At 39.8% G+C, this 15965-nt stretch overlaps 1 protein-coding gene across 4 annotated transcripts in view; it reads right to left on the reverse strand.

Annotated features, from left to right (window-relative positions):
• The window catches only part of dusp28 (dual specificity phosphatase 28), a 31728-nt gene extending 16302 nt beyond the window's left edge, over positions 1-15426 (reverse strand). Inside the window, exons 1-2 of one of the 4 annotated variants that reach the window (XM_057856554.1) lie at positions 14683-15426; positions 14543-14591 (exon numbers count right to left, since the gene is read on the reverse strand). The gene's annotated coding sequence lies outside the window, so the exon portion shown is untranslated. Of the gene's footprint in view, positions 1-1155; positions 1448-12704; positions 12768-14542; positions 14592-14682 lie in introns of those variants that run through there. The other 3 variants (XM_057856555.1, XM_057856556.1, XM_057856553.1) reach the window with 3 other exon arrangements.
• Between the last annotated feature and the right edge of the window lie 539 nt (positions 15427-15965).

Genomic DNA, 15965 nt, shown 5'->3' on the forward strand with positions numbered 1-15965 from the left:
TTGTCAGCCCAAAACCCTCTAAGTATATCTTAAATGCATCTTACCGGATATAAAATGACTACTACATAGTCTGTGGTGATTTTTTTGGTGCCCAGTTTTCACGTCGAATTGCAGCCGTCCATTTCGCTCTCCTCTTTGGATCCCTCGGAATACGGTAAAACTTCAAGTCTCTCCTTCCATCTTCTCTGTTAGTGCAACCAACAGCCACACACGCCTTCACCATTTTGATTATTAATGTTAAGGAGCAGAAAAACACGCTGTAAATAGGAGAAATGTACGTAGCCGTAACAGGTTAACACTATGTTTTGACGGACAAGTGGGCGGTACCATTCAGGAGAGCGGAGTTGTGACGTCACGTGGGTAGGGTCTATAGTCACTGGTATGGATTGATTTGGCCTTCTTAACCTCCATTTAGTCATGACAGTTTAGAATTCATCGATGTAGTATATGGACTACGTGTCCCATAATCACTCTGGGCTCACGTAGCCAATGGCATGGGACGTAGCACATCTAGTTTGCCATTTCATGATATCTAGTGTGTGCGCGCATTAAAAAAGTTAGCAAGCGCCGCTGTAGTCACGTCTGCTCATTAAAACACAACACCAGCATATGACAATCGACTTTCATAAACAGGACGAGTTTGAAGCAGCTGTTCGTTGTCAAAGCGAGGTTGTTCGTAGCAGCCAAGTCGATAACAATGTTTTGGCGGACTTTGTTGTAAATATCCGGCGTTGTGCCGAAAAATAGCCGCCCCGCGTGAAATGTCACTCCTGTCGGGAGCGCCCGCACGTCAACAACACCGGCGCGCCATAGATGGTCTACAGTCACTCCGGAGCAGTGACGCAGCCGGTATATGCTGTACAATAGGATATAATGGGAACGATTGGCTCCGGTGCTAGTTTTTGCCGGACCTGGAACGAAGAGGCATTTTGCGCAGTTGGTAACGAGGAATCCGAACTTTTAACAGCATGTCTGCCGCACGCGTGCACGACAAATCGCAGCGGAAAAATTACCGCCTTCATTTTTATTTATCGCGCGATAAATGGAATGCATATTGCGACAGGCTTACCACTGGCCCCACCTCTAATTTGAATCGCCCCTGAAGTGCCCCTGTTCCCATTTTAGCACAAAGCATGGCAATCATAGAGGGCTCACACTCCTCAGCCTCCCCGGTAAAGTCTATTCAGGGGAGCTGGAGAGGAGGGTCCGTCGGGAAGTCGAATCTCTGATTCAGGAGGAGCAGTGTGGTTTTCGTCGCGGCCATGGAACAGTCGACCAGGTCTACACCATTGGCAGGGTCCTCAAGGGTGCATGAGAGTTCGCCCAACCAGTCTACATGTGTTTTGTGGATCTGGAGAAGGCATTCGACCGTGTGGCCCGGGGAGTCCTGTGAAGGCTGCTCCGGGAGTACGGGGTACCGAGCCCCTTGGTAAGGGTGGTTCGGTCACTGTACGACAGGGATCAAGGCGATCAAGGATTGTTAATTTGTATAAAGCTGGGAGCATACAAAACCATCTCTACAAGTTCATCTATCGACAGTCAGAGAAGTTGTCTACAAATGGAGAGAGTTTGGCTTTGTTGCTTTTTTCCCAAGGAGTTGCCGTCGACCAAAGATGACGCCAAGAGTTCAGCGCAGAATCCTCAGAGAGGTAAAAAAGAACTAGTGTGTCTGCTAAAGACTTATAAAAATAACTGGCTCAGTCCAATATCTCTGTACACACATCAACTATATGTAAAATTATGGCCAAGAATGGTGTTCATTCGAGGACTCCATGGAGGAACACACTGCTTTCTAAAGAAAAACATTATTACTCGTTTAATATTCGCAAAAAGGCATTTGGACACTGCACAGAAGTTGTGGCAAAATATTTTGTGGAATGATGAAACCAAAGTTGAATTGTTTGGGAGTAACACACAAGCTCATGTGTGGAGGAAAAATGGAAAAGCTCACTAACATCAAAACGTAGGGGTTAGGGTATCCCTAACACGATTTGGGGCTGTTTTGCTACCTCAGGGCCTGGACAACTTGCAATCATTAATGGAAGAATGAATTCAAAAGTTTATCAGGATGTTTTGCAAGAAAACCTGAAGCCGTCTGTCAGACAGTTGAAGCAAAAAAAAAAAAAAAAAAAAAAAAGCATAGATGCTGCAACAAGACAATGATCCAAAAACACAGAAGTAAATCAACTTTAGAATGGTTTCAGAAGAACAAAATACACGTTCTGGAGTGGCCAAGTCAAAGTCCAGACTTGAACCCCATTGAGATGCTGTGGCATGACCTAAAGACAGCGATTCATGCCAGACATCCCAGGAATCTGACTGAACTACAGCAGTTTTGTGGATAAGAATGGGCCAAGATTAGTCCTGATCGATGTGCCAGACTGATCTGCAGCTACAGGAGGTATCTGGTTGAAGTTATTGCTGCCAAAGGGAGGACCATAAAATATTAAATGTGATGGTTCACTCACTTATTTTTCCCCCTTCTGTCATTGTTTGCATAATACCCTCATTAAAATATGAAAACCTGTAAATGTTTGAGTGGTTTTAGTTAAAGCAGACTGTTTTTTCATCTGTGTGATTTTGAAAAAGATCAGATCACATTTTATTCAGAAATGTGAGAAATTCCAAAAGGTACTTTTTCATACCACTGTACCTAAAAAATTACTTTGAATGTGCAAATATTTTTTTCTTGTTTCTTTTTTTTTCTGTTCCCCCATAAGCCCTTCCTGTTCGTTGCTTTGTCATAATAAATAAGGTATGTTGAATGATGACAACTGGAGTATGTCACTCTCAGTGTGAAACATTAAAACTGTTCAGACCAAGCGGACACTTAGATTTCCATTCTCCGGGTCAAACAGCTGAACAGGACAGGTTTTAAAAGAATTTTTAAAAATATATAAATATATCCCTGTTCACCCATACATAGACTTCACTCTTACTGATGGTGGAGTCTATGACCTATAGATAAAGGATTGATTGTCTATATGCTCCCATTGATTGATGACCAAACAAGGGACTGGTCATCAGTCAGTTACAAAGGATTGGTCGCTACTTTCATAGGATAAATAACTGACAGACTGTCTCTGACCAGTCATTTACAGGGCACCTAAAAATAAAGAATTTATTGGTCGTTGGTCAGGGACTGGTCGCCAGCAAAGGCCAGGGCACATAGAAAAAAACAATTACCGCCATTTTCGGACTATAAGCTGCTACTTTTTTCCTTCATTTTGAATCCTGTGGCTTATTTGTTGATTTATTTGGGCTAATAGGTAACACTTTATTTGACAGCGCCGTAAGACTGTCATAAAACCGTCATAATTATGACATGACACTACCATGGGCATCACTGAATGTTTATGACTGATGCAGGCATGAAAATCTCTCACCTTTCGGCGAAATTCGCCGTTTTGAAGTCAAAAAGGGCGACCTACGTGAATTGCGTAGATCCGAGGAGAAATTCTTTTTGGGAGGAGGGGGGGGGGGTCGGGAGGTTTTATTTAATTATTATTATTATCATCATGTGATTAACTTAGTACGTAAACTGAGCACTTAAGAACACAGTCAGCAAATCCTTCTAGATGCTTCGCTGATGAGAACCAATCATCGGCCCAAGCTGCGTTCCATTATTCCAAACGCGCGCACTCCTTACGCGTGTACATGGAGTGCTCGGAGAGCCTTCGGTTGCATTGCAAAGCTGCGAAAACAAAAAGCAGGCCTTATCCACATCGGGGCAGACCAGAGCGCAGCATACACACTTGCCTGTATTTGCCAGCAGATTGAATTTGGTGAGTAATGGTTTCAATCGTTTTCACGTTTTGCGATATAAAAAAGTTACTGCCATTCGTTGCAGCTTGCGTTGAACACTGCCAGAGCTAGCCAAATCTCCCATGAAAAAAAATAGCTCCCGTTAAATTGGCGTCAAGCTTGTGTATTTAGCGGTAATATAAACGAAGAAACACACTGTTGAGTCAAATTAAGCGGCATTCTCTCGGATGGAGGGGGCGCCTCACATCGCTCCCGTCGTCCGCCGGAGACGCGTTATTTTCGGCTTGGATTTGAGCTGACGGCCGGTGTCGGCGCAACAGCGGCCCGACGAGTGGTGGGAATGAGTCCTGCTTCTTTAAGCTTTTCAGAAATACAGGGATCCCTCGTTTTTCGCGGTTAATGGGGACCAGAACCCGCCGCAATAAGTGAAAACCGCGAAGTAGCGCCCCAACCCCCCCACCCCCCCATTTCTTTTGTGTGTGTTCAATGCATTTATTCAGATTTTACATTGGAAAAAAGATACATATATAAGACGTTTTTTCACTTTTTTCACCAAAGTATCATTTATAAATGGTTTTCAAGCACTTCAAAATGTAAGAATTATGATAAGTTTTAAACATGTTACTGCCCCACCGAATTATTTTTAAACAAGAATAAAGTAGTTAGAAAATGCTTGGCTTTATTAAAAGCTTCATAGTGAGTCTACTCAAACCCTCTCAGGCTTTGGTAAACGGTGATTGGCACATGTGCAAAGTTTTTCTTTTTATATATATTTTTTTGTTTGAAGCAACTTATTTGATTGAATAATAAAGACACAAATGTCCTAGCCAAAATGTGGCCCAAACGCAAAACATTACTTAAATGGAAAAATTTGTTTCAATCAAGAAAAATAGTTTTCAAATGCTTTTTTTTGTCTGAAATGTATTATTGCAATCAAAAACATTTTTTTTTTAATTGAAGCTACTTTTTGGGATTAAAAGTATATACTGTATTTTGATTGAAGCAACTTTGTTTTTGATAGAAGTAACTTTGTTTTTTGATTGAATAATAAAAACGCAAATCTAACTCCATCGTTATTGAGTGAGAAAGAAATTAAGAGAGCTTCAAAACTAAAAGCCACCGGGGAGTCTGTTTGTTTTTTTAAATATTTATATTTCATTACATAGACATGCGTCGTAGGGAAGGGAGATTGAGGGATAAAAAAAGGAGTTAGATGAGGCTGCTAAAGGCAGTGGATACCTCATCAGCTGGGTGAATAGCAGACCTGGTAAGAACAAGTTTGCAAGGATAGTCGGGTATTAAATCCAATTATAAACACAATTACAATGTTATTTTTCTATAAGATTTTTATGTCATTGCTTTATTAATCATTAGGTGCTAGAGTTGTTAAGTATGGATAATAATGAAATAATAGTTTTAAGAAAACTGTGCTGTTGGTGGCTCAGTGACCATCTGATGTGGTTTGTTCTCAGATGAACAAGTTGAGGAAGGAAGTTTTGATGCAGAGGTTGAAGGAAGAAAAGAGGCAGACTGACTGAGTCACAGCCAGAAAGTGTTGATGACAGTTTTGATTTCTATTCACTGTTGCCCCCTCCCAATTAAAGTATGTCACAGTCGCAGCCAATTATTATCTAAAGCTGGTTAAAATAGAGGTTATGTTGTTTTAAGGTGTATTAAATACTTGTTCATGTGCCCCTTTTGATCTACGAGCACCCACCCCTCCACCGGTCTCTGCATGGCCCTGCTGAAACACAGTGTGGGTCGACAGAGCTCAATATTTTGTTGGGGTGTACAATACAGTGTACTGGAACATATTTCCTCCACACCCTTCTCACCTTTTTAACCCCTGACCCATTTTCATGCCTGTTGATGGTGTCATCTGGCAAATTATGTCACTACCTCCATTTATGTCCAGCTCGGATCTTTTACATCCATTCAAAAGTGAGATAATTTTCCGGATAACACTAAATGACATCTATTGTAAGCATTCATTAATGCTCATGGCAGTGTCATGTCATAATTATGACGGTCTAATGACAGTCTTACGGCGCCCTTGTCAAATAAAGTGTTATCAAATACAAGTGGTGTCAACAATAATCGATGCGGCGATGCATCCCGATGCGGTGCATGGACGATTCGATTCGATGCGGGCAACAAGCCGAATCGATTCAGCGCATTTTACAATATATAAGTACGTTAAAAAATCTTCCCTGCGCAATTCCGGTGATGAAACGGATTTGGTTTCCCCATTTGTATTATTATACTCATGTTTCATTTTTTTACACACGCATAACTGGTCAAGTTTCCCACCAACCTCGTAGAAGCCAAAATGTCTCCAGATGTCTGCTTTCAATGTTTTAGGTGCATCAATAATCTTTCTCGCTCCCTCTTTCTCCGCTTCAGCCATTGTTATGTTATGTCCTATCTCTTTGGGAAACGAAAGACACTTTTATTTATGCACACAAAGGCAACAGAAATGTGATCCATTTGAATCTTCTCCTCTGTGTGTCCGCAAAACCGTTTGTTTTTTGTTTTTTTATATTAAACTTTCCCAGCGTTATTTCGTTGTGTAAATGCTTTTATAATGATCATAAAAATATGTAGACTATTTAAACATTAAGAGAACTTGCGTTTTTTTCTGCCAACTCGAAGAAATGAAAATAAATGGCTGCTGCTGCGTTTTTTTCTTCTTGCGTCACTCCAAAAAAAAAAAAAAAAAATTCGGGCCTGCAAACCTAGTTAATTGATCGGGCTCGGGCCAGGCTTCAATACCAGCGGGCCGTGTCGGGTCAGGCTGGATATTTTTAGGCCCGATCTAACCTCTATTGCACATATATAGTGGGCTAGGCCGATATTTTACTTTTGTTCTACATTGCAATTTAGTTGATGTTTTGTTTGCAACTGAACTGATCCCTGGATTGATATTGCGATAAAGATGCTGCTGCACTACAATATTTTCTTTGTCGTTTTCTTTAATATTTACTTGAATATTTTTATTGATGGGTCGTTGTGACTAAAAAACCGTTATTACTGATTTTGCACAGGAGTTCAGATGTTGCACTGTGTGAAAGGCTGCTACTGTGTGTGGAAAAAAAAAAGAAAGCCCTGGTCTCATTCAAAGCACTAATTAAATGCTGTGATCTGTGTTTTTTTTAATATACATATATGAAAGTATTTTCATTTGACTTCAACCAGGAGTTGAAGACAAGAGCCAATAAAAAGTTGTTTAATGTCTGACCGCTTGTGTTGCCTCATGATTTACGAAAAATATGCTTTGCTTTAGAATTTTAATGCATCCCAGGCTTTAATGCATCGCCGAATCGAACCGACTCGAATCGTGACCCTCTGAATCGAATCGTGGCCCTCCGAATCGTAATCGAATCGAATCGTGAGGGCAGTGCCGATGCACACCTCTACCAAATACCATAACTAGCAATCAATGGAACAACTGGAACAGTAACCGAAGAAATTATTAGCATAGAACATGAATTTTGATTGTTATTTACATCTGTAGCGCTGCAATGCATGCTCGGAGGCAGGTTGGACTACAACAGCGTTGACAGCAGGTGGCAGCAGAGGTTGACCGTCTTCCCCAAGGGAGCAGTGATGGCCAAATGAAGCTTCTTGAAGCAATGAAGCTTTGCAGCCAATTGGTTCAAAGCTTAAAGGTGGTTCATTTGGTCATATGACATTTGCATGATGCCGCTGTCGAATAAAGTGTTACCGATTAATATCTTTTGGTGTAAATATCCCATAATACAGTGATGACGGCTGCGGCTTATCTATGAACAAATGTCGTTTTCTTGTAAAATTTGGTGGGTGGCAGCTTATAGTCACGTGCGCCCTGATAGTGCGAAAATTACGGTAACTGGTTTAAAGCTAACAGCAAGTAGATAAACAAAGGGCTGTTGGTCAATCAATCACAATGGATTGGTTGCTAGTTAAAACAGGATAAAAATAGAAAAATAACAGACTGGTCGACCTGCCAGACAATGACTGATCACCCATTTAAAAAAACTGATAGGTCATCAGTCAATGTCGGGGTTCCTATAATCAGGAGACTGGTCGGCAGCAAAGGTCAGGGCACATAGACAAACAGCTGACAACTACAGTGATCCCTCGCTACTTTGCGCCCTCAGTTCATTGCAGATTTTTTTTCACAAAAAGAAAAAAAAAAAATTAAATACAGATGAGCTGTCCCGATCCGGTCACGTAGTCACTCTCCCTCCTACTGCTTTTCTTGGTCAGGCATTGCACTGGAGTTGCTGTTTTCAAAGCGCCTCATGCGTCAATCATTGTTTAGCTTGTTAAACAGTTGCTGTGGCAACTCATTGTGTGTAAATGAGCAGATTTGAGTGGACTCACTCAATGAAGCATTTATTAAAGACAAGCATTTTTCTACTTTATTCCTGTTTAAAAATAATTCGGTGGGACAGTAACATGTTAAAACTTATTGTAGAAGCCATATGGTGCACTAACTAGCACTGCCGCTCTAGGTGGACCTTTACTTATAATTATTATATGTGAAGTGCTTAAAAACCATTTATTGATAATAAAAATGTCCCGATCGAAGTATCGGAATCGGCAAAAAAATATCGGACATGCCTTTTTTTATATATATATATTTTTTTATTTAAATCGTTTTTTAATTGTATAGAACGTTACAGACTAAATGTCTTACACTCATCCAGAGTAGTTTTGGCTTAAAGTTGGGCAATCAAATTTATTGCGTTAACGGCGGTAATTATTTTTTCTCAACTAATCACGTTAAATAATTAACGCATGCGCTGCACGTCCCACTCACGCATTGTCGCGTTCAATCCATAAAGACACCGTGTTACCAATATATAGAGCTAAATGCAGCGTATATTGAGTAGAGAGAATTTTGACAGCCTTTGGAGCCTTTTTTGTATTTGGCTAAAGCCTTACATTCTCTCTATCAGCAATTAAAATTAACGTGGGAGGCAATGTGAGGAAGAAAGGTGGTAATTGAATCATTTTCTTAACACCCTATGTTCTTTCCCAATGCAGAGAAGATATATCAATTGGTGCCCCTACGCACAGTCATGGTTGCACTTCCCATCATGCATTTGGGTTGAATGGCTGCAGTATCATTTACTGAAAGCTCAACAAATACACTAGATGGCAATATTTAGTCACAATATACAAAGTCACATTTATCCTTTAAGATTTACAAGTCTTTCTATCCGTGGATCCCTCTCACAGAAAGAATTAATAATGTAAATGCCATCTTGAGGATTTATTGTCATAATAAACAAATACAGTACTTATGTACTGTATGTTGAATGTATACATTCGTCCGAGTTTTATTCATTTTTTTTTTCTTAATGCATTGCCAAAATGTATATGATCGGGAAAAATTATCGGGAATGATCGGAATTGAATCGGGAGCAAAAAAAAAAAAGCAATCGGATCGGGAAATATCGGGATCGGCAGATACTCAAACTAAAATGATCGGGATCGGATCGGGAGCAAAAAAACATGATCGGAACAACCCTAATTGATATATTTATACATGGCGGAAAACAGACAAGTCTGAAAAAGCAGTTTCTGCTCTTGCACTCCTCTTTAAAACAAACTGCTGTATTTTAAGCCAAAAGAACTTGTTTGATAGAACATTATGTCTATATGCTGCCATAGCAGATTCATGCCGCATTAAGCCCCCGAACTATTTTTAATTTGTCCGTTTTACCCAGGAAACCCCCATTTACAGACATCACGCAACCGCCTATGTTTCAACCCAGCCATAAAACGAATGTAATTATATTATTCAAAATGTGTCATTTTTAGTTTAGAATCATTAATCGATGTCTAATATTTCGTTTGAAAAAAAAAAACAACTTTAGAAAATTCTTCACTCGCATATTTTAAACTTTTAAACAAATTGCGTCACAATGAAAAAAAATGGTGTCTGTAAAAACGTCACGGATATCTACCTCATAACTATCGCTTATTTGTATTTTTTTTTGTTTCTGTCGCATTTTCTCCAATATGTTAGATGATAAATAATCAAGCCAAACAAAGAAAATTGTAAAAAACATTTAAAAGGGTAAATATATGAAAAAGAAAATCTCGACCACTCTTAGATGTCTGCGATTTCTGCATCGCGACCCTTGTTATATTACCATGTTTCACCCATAAAATCCCCCAAAAATTCCAGCTGTGGTCATTCACAGCTGTGTCTTGACACTAGGTGATACATGCTACATGGAGTTTTTGGATTGAAACAAGGTAAGTACGCGGTAATATCTCGTTAAAGTCATGGCGTCTGCAATTCTGGTCTCGCGTGCTCTCACCTCCGTCCACCTAGGGTTTTGCTGTTTAAATTTTTTTTTCAAAAATGCCCTCCTGTTCAAAATTTTTCTTCCCCCAGAAAATTAAGATTTTAAGCTTTCCAGTGATGTATCACACATGCATTTCGAACAATTTTGAAACTTGGGCAAATTGGGGATCTCAGAGCGGAACTTCAAGTCACCCAAGTGTTTTCCGCCATGTGTGTTTTTTTTTTTTGTACTTTTGGGAAAACGTGGAAAAAAACATGTCATACATGTATCTCTTTCCAATGCTAAATCTGAATAAATATGTTGAACACACACCAAAAAAATCGCGGGGGTGGGTGATCTACTTCGCGGTTTTTCACTTATCACAGCGGGTTCCGGTCCCCATTCACCACGAAAAACGAGGGATCACTGTAGTAGATAAGTAACGGACTGCCTGTCAGGTGATTAAAATTTATTGGTCGTCAGTTGGAAGACGACAAATGGCAGACTGGTCGTCATGCAGCCAATGCCGGGTGAAGTCTTGAGCAAAGGACTGATGGTTCCTGTCATGCCATTAGGAAAAGACAAGTTCCGGTGTTCGGCCATTCCTTACTACGCGGCGAAACGTCCTACACAGTGCTCAGGGCGCTTGCGCATGCATTCACACGCATGCGCACATCGGTTAGAGGCGGAGATTACTCACTATTTTTGTTTTTATTTAGTTATTTAGAACCTTTTCACAGCCTCAAAGATACATTTAGCATGTATTACCCTCTCATACTTTTAACCATTGTGTTTTTTTGTGTCAGCTTTGAAAGTGCCTGTGACACAAAAAAGCATGTTTATTTCATAATACACGCGGTATTAAATGCCCCTGAATGATATGGGCCGCTTGGATGTGTGTGGAAGCGATCGCTATTTTTATTTAGTTTTTTGAATCCCGCGCCATGAAAATGAGTGACTTCCGGCTTCGGTCTTGCATTGAGGAGGAGGGCGCTGTGACGTGTACGGTTGAAGACGTCCTCTTCACGCTACAGTGTACTGTTGTGTATGAGGACGAAGGATTCAGCTGATTTTGCGGATTAATACGTTTATTTTTCGCATCACGCCAGCCAAACGGCTGCGGAAAAATCATTCTGTATGAGGGAGAGGCGTATGCGCCTTTTTGGAGTTTCAAAAGGTTCCCATTCACCGTGGATATTTACTGTGGGACCATTGGGCTGACGAGGAAGTGAGTAAACATCTTGTTTTGTATTATGTCAAATACGAATAGAGCGATTGCAAAGTAAGCACTACAAACTTCCTTTAAATGAAGGACTACTTACGTTTGATTATTGATAGGCGTGTAAAAAGCTCTCCTAATGCTAATTAGCAGCAGCACGTTAGCTGCACAACAAATCCAGCCACCTTCCTCCGGGGAACGAACTGTAAATTGCTCTCCGCCGGGCGGTTTGCCGATCCACTAAGACAATCGACAACCGGGTCGTCATGTCAAATAATCCAGGAAAGTTATGTGTGATTTTCCACTTCGAAGACTTTGAAACATCACTCGGTTCGGGTTAGCATGTCGGCTAGCTGTCACGGCTTCTGGTTTGTTTACATTCTCCAAAGCCTGGGAAGGGAAATGACATATGTCCGATTTAGGTGTCATAAAATATCGTTCGGGAGGTGCGACAGTAAAGGTGAAGTCGACATTTTTGACCATTATGGAGTAATTTTGCCATGTCGTCCTGAATAAATGCATTTTTATTATTTCATATTCCATTCAGCACAAAACTGTTATTTGTCATGAACGTGCCATTTATTTAGCAATTGGGGAAAATATTTGGATAAAAAGAATATCCTGTAAAAATATTGAAGTAAAGAGACAGAAACAATGACATTTTGCCGCTCTCTTCGTCGCGTTTTCCTCGTTGTGAATAGTTCCCCCTCGACGGGCTGACTGGTCCTTCTCAAGCCATTTATATAGCTATTAGGGAAAAATACTTGAATAAAAAGAATATCCTGTAAAAATATTGGAGTAGAGAGACTGAAACAATGACATTTTGCGGCTCTCTTCGTCGCGTTTTCCTCGTTCTGAATAATTCCCCCTCAATGGGCTGAATAGTAAAACCGATGAGCCCAGTCTACCGCTGACGTCATCCACCTGTTGGGGACGCTAAAGCCCTATAATGGTAGGCGTGGCTAACCGGCAGATTAAAAGACTAATTTCTCGTCGTCTATGCTTTTCTAAATTGTTGTATATAGTCGAATCGTCTCAAAATATGATTCTAATTCACATAATAATGCCATTTAAGACTTTTTTTTCTCGTGTCATATGCTCTTTGAAGCACTTGACCACATTAGTAGCATGTTTAAACCGTCCTTATTTGATATAACTACATTTAAGTATTTTCTGCAGGCATTTTTTTAGTACCTTATTCCTGTATGCATCTAAACAAAATAAGTTTAGAGCACACGGTAGTACTTTAGGTGTCAAATTCGACTAATGTAGGACGTTTCGCCGATGTAGTTATTTTGGCAGAACACCGGTTGTCCATAAAAATGAGTTACTCCAAACGTGACTTGACTTTTGCCAGCGAGTTGGGAACACACAATTGACTGCCAAATTGACTGAAAAATGAAGTCTTTCAGACGCTACAAGACAAAAACACTCACATGCTTTCGTCTTGGTCTTGTTTTTGCCCGACTGACCTCAATGCTTGCTCGGGTCGGGTCCCATTTCTTCTTGGCCGCGCTGCTGTCCTCGGGGTCCTAACGCCCACCCATCATAGCACCTTCCGATCCAAGTCCTTGAATTCTCATTGGCTGCCATTGACGGCGATAAACGTCCAATCCATTTGGACTGGGAGGGCCAGCGATCGCTTCCAACGTCCACGTTGTGCAACAATAATAATCACGTTGTCGTGCTTGTCAGAGGTGGGCAGGGTCGGCAAAATGTTTTACTCAAGTAAGAGTAGCATTACTTCAAAATAATATTACTCAAGAGTAATAGTCAACCCCTTTTTCGGACCATTCTCTGTAAACCCTAGAGATGGTTGTGCGTGAAAATCCCAGTAGATCAGCAGTTTCTGAAATACTCAGACCAGCCCTTCTGGCACCAACAACCATGCCACGTTCAAAGTCACTCAAATCAGCTTTCTTCCCCATACTGATGCTCGGTTTGAACTGCAGGAGATTGTCTTAAACCATGTCTACATGCCTAAATGCACTGAGTTGCCGCCATGTGATTGGCTGATTAGAAATTAAGTGTTAACAAGCAGTTGGACAGGTGTACCTAATAAAGTGGCCGGTGAGTGTATGTTAACAGGCGGTAATTATTAATTAATTAATCTTTCCATTCCAACAATAATTTACAGAAAAATATGGCATATTTTATAGATGGTTTGAATTGCGATTAATTACAATCTTTAAGCTGTGATTAACTCGATTAAAAATTTTTAATCGTTTGACAGCCCTAATATGTGTATATATATTAGTTGAACTTGAGTACACTTTTTGGATGAACACTTTTACTTTTGTAATATTTTCAAGTAACGCTACTCTTACTCAAGTAACATTTTTGGCTACTCTACCAAGCTCTGCAAAACAGTGATCCCTCGCTACTTCACGGCTCAACTTTCTCGCCCTCATTGTATTGCAGATGTTGTCTCTGAATTTATTATCAGGTAAGTTATCTTGAAACAAGCATAAGAGAGTTCTAAAACATTTATGTACACTTTTACATCTACGTATATACACTTACACTACACACACATACATACAGTGGGGCAAATAAGTATTTAGTCAACCACCAATTGTGCAAGTTCTCCTACTTGAAAAGGTTAGAGAGGCCTGTAATTGTCAGCATGTGTAAACCTCAACCATGAGAGACAGAATGTGGAGAAAATACCCCCCAGAAAATCACATTGATTTTTAAATAATTTGCAAATCATGGTGGAAAATAAGTACTTGGTCAATACCAAAAGTTCATCTCAATACTTTGTTATGTACCCTTTGTTGGCAATAACGGAGGCCAAACATTTTTTGTAACTCTTCACACACTGTTGCTGGTATTTTGGCCCATTCCTCCATCCAGATCTCCTCTAGAGCAGTGATGTTTTGGGGCTGTCGTTGGGCAACACTGACTTTCAATTCCCTTCACAGATTTTCTATGGGGTTGAGATCTGGAGACTGGCTAGGCCACTCCAGGACCTTGAAATGCTTCTTACGAAGCCACTCCTTTGTTGCCCTGGCTGTGTGTTTGGGATCATTGTCATGCTGAAAGACCCAGCCACGTCTCAGCTTCAATGCACTTGCTGATAGATTTTCACTCCAAATCTCTCGATACATGGCCCCATTCATTCTTTCCTTTACACAGTTTAGGTGTCCTGGTCCCTTTGCAGAAAAACAGCCCCAAAGCATGTTTCCACCCCCATGCTTCACAGTGGTTATGGTGTTCTTCGGATGTAATTCAGTATTCTTTCACCTCCAAACATGAGAACCTTCTTGCTCACCGTTCTTGTTATCATTTTGACACCACGGGGTGACATCTTGCATGGAGACCTAGATCGAGGAAGATTATCAGTGGTCTTGTATGTCTTCCATTTTCTGGTAATTGCTCCCACAGTTGATTTCTTTACACCAAGCGTTTTACCTTATGCAGATTCAGTCCTCCCCGCCTGGTGCAGGTCAACAATTTTGTCTCTGGTGTCCTTCGACAGCTCTTTGGTCTTGGCCATAGTGGAGTTTGGAGTGTGACTTACTGAGATTGTGGACAGGTGTCTTTTATACTGATAATGAGTTAAAACAGGTGCCATTAATACAGGTAACGAGTGGAGCCTCGTTAGAAGTTAGACCTCTTTGACAGCCAGAAATCTTGCTTGTTTGTAGGTGACCAAGTACTTATTTTCCATTTTAATTTGGAAATAAATTCTTTAAAAATCAAACAATGTGATTTTCTGTTTTTTCCCCCAAATTCTGTCTCTCATGGTTGAGGTTTACCCATGTTGACAATTACAGGCCTCGCTAATCTTTTCAAGTAGAACTTGCACAATTGGTGGTAGACTAAATACTTATTTGCCCCACTGTATGAGAATTGTACAGTACGTATTATACATTATTTTATGTATTTTTATTATTTTATTTACATTTCAAACTATTATTAATAACATATGCATTTCTAGGGTTTTATACACACCAATTAATTATATATGCACATTTATTTGTCTTTTTGTTGTTGCCAAAATAAAACCTTTAATTACCAAACAAAAATAAAATCTAAAATCCAGGTTGAAAAAAATTCAAATGTACAATATACCCCCCCAAAAAAAAGAAATAAAAATTTAAATAAAAATTGAAATAATTGGAATACTAAAACATTACAATTCAATGAACCATTTAACTGTATTTAATTTTGGCATTTCTGGTCATCCATATTTTAACTATGTAAACAATGAAGCATGTTGAATTAAAAAAAGATATATGTATTTTTTTTTTTTTTAATTGGGTAGGAGAATGGAGAATGTAGTTTGACATGTTTGGATTTTTTTTTTTTTTTGAAGTCCACAACACTTATGAGTGTCAATATTCAGCAGTCGAGAGGAATAAAAATACTTCTTGAGTACAAATCAAGTAACGAGTGAAACTTTGATTTTTATTGTAAAATCCTCACACGTGCAAACAGCAAAAAGATGGAATTTGAAATGACTTTTTGTTGTCGTCAGATAAAAAGAAACTCAATTCCACTGGATTTTTTGGAGGGAGTTTGCAACGTGGCAAAACAGTTGACTTCGTGGAATATTCCTTCCGTTTGCATAAGAGCCTCATCAAATATTTACAGGAATCCAAATGAGGTCAATTAAGACTCCTTTTGTTGTCCGTACAGGCTCAACAGGAAAAAAATCTGAGAAGTAGTAGTAGTACTCAGCTCGTCTTTCT

This window comes from Corythoichthys intestinalis, chromosome 14 (assembly GCF_030265065.1).
Source record: "Corythoichthys intestinalis isolate RoL2023-P3 chromosome 14, ASM3026506v1, whole genome shotgun sequence".
Taxonomy (NCBI): domain Eukaryota; kingdom Metazoa; phylum Chordata; class Actinopteri; order Syngnathiformes; family Syngnathidae; genus Corythoichthys; species Corythoichthys intestinalis.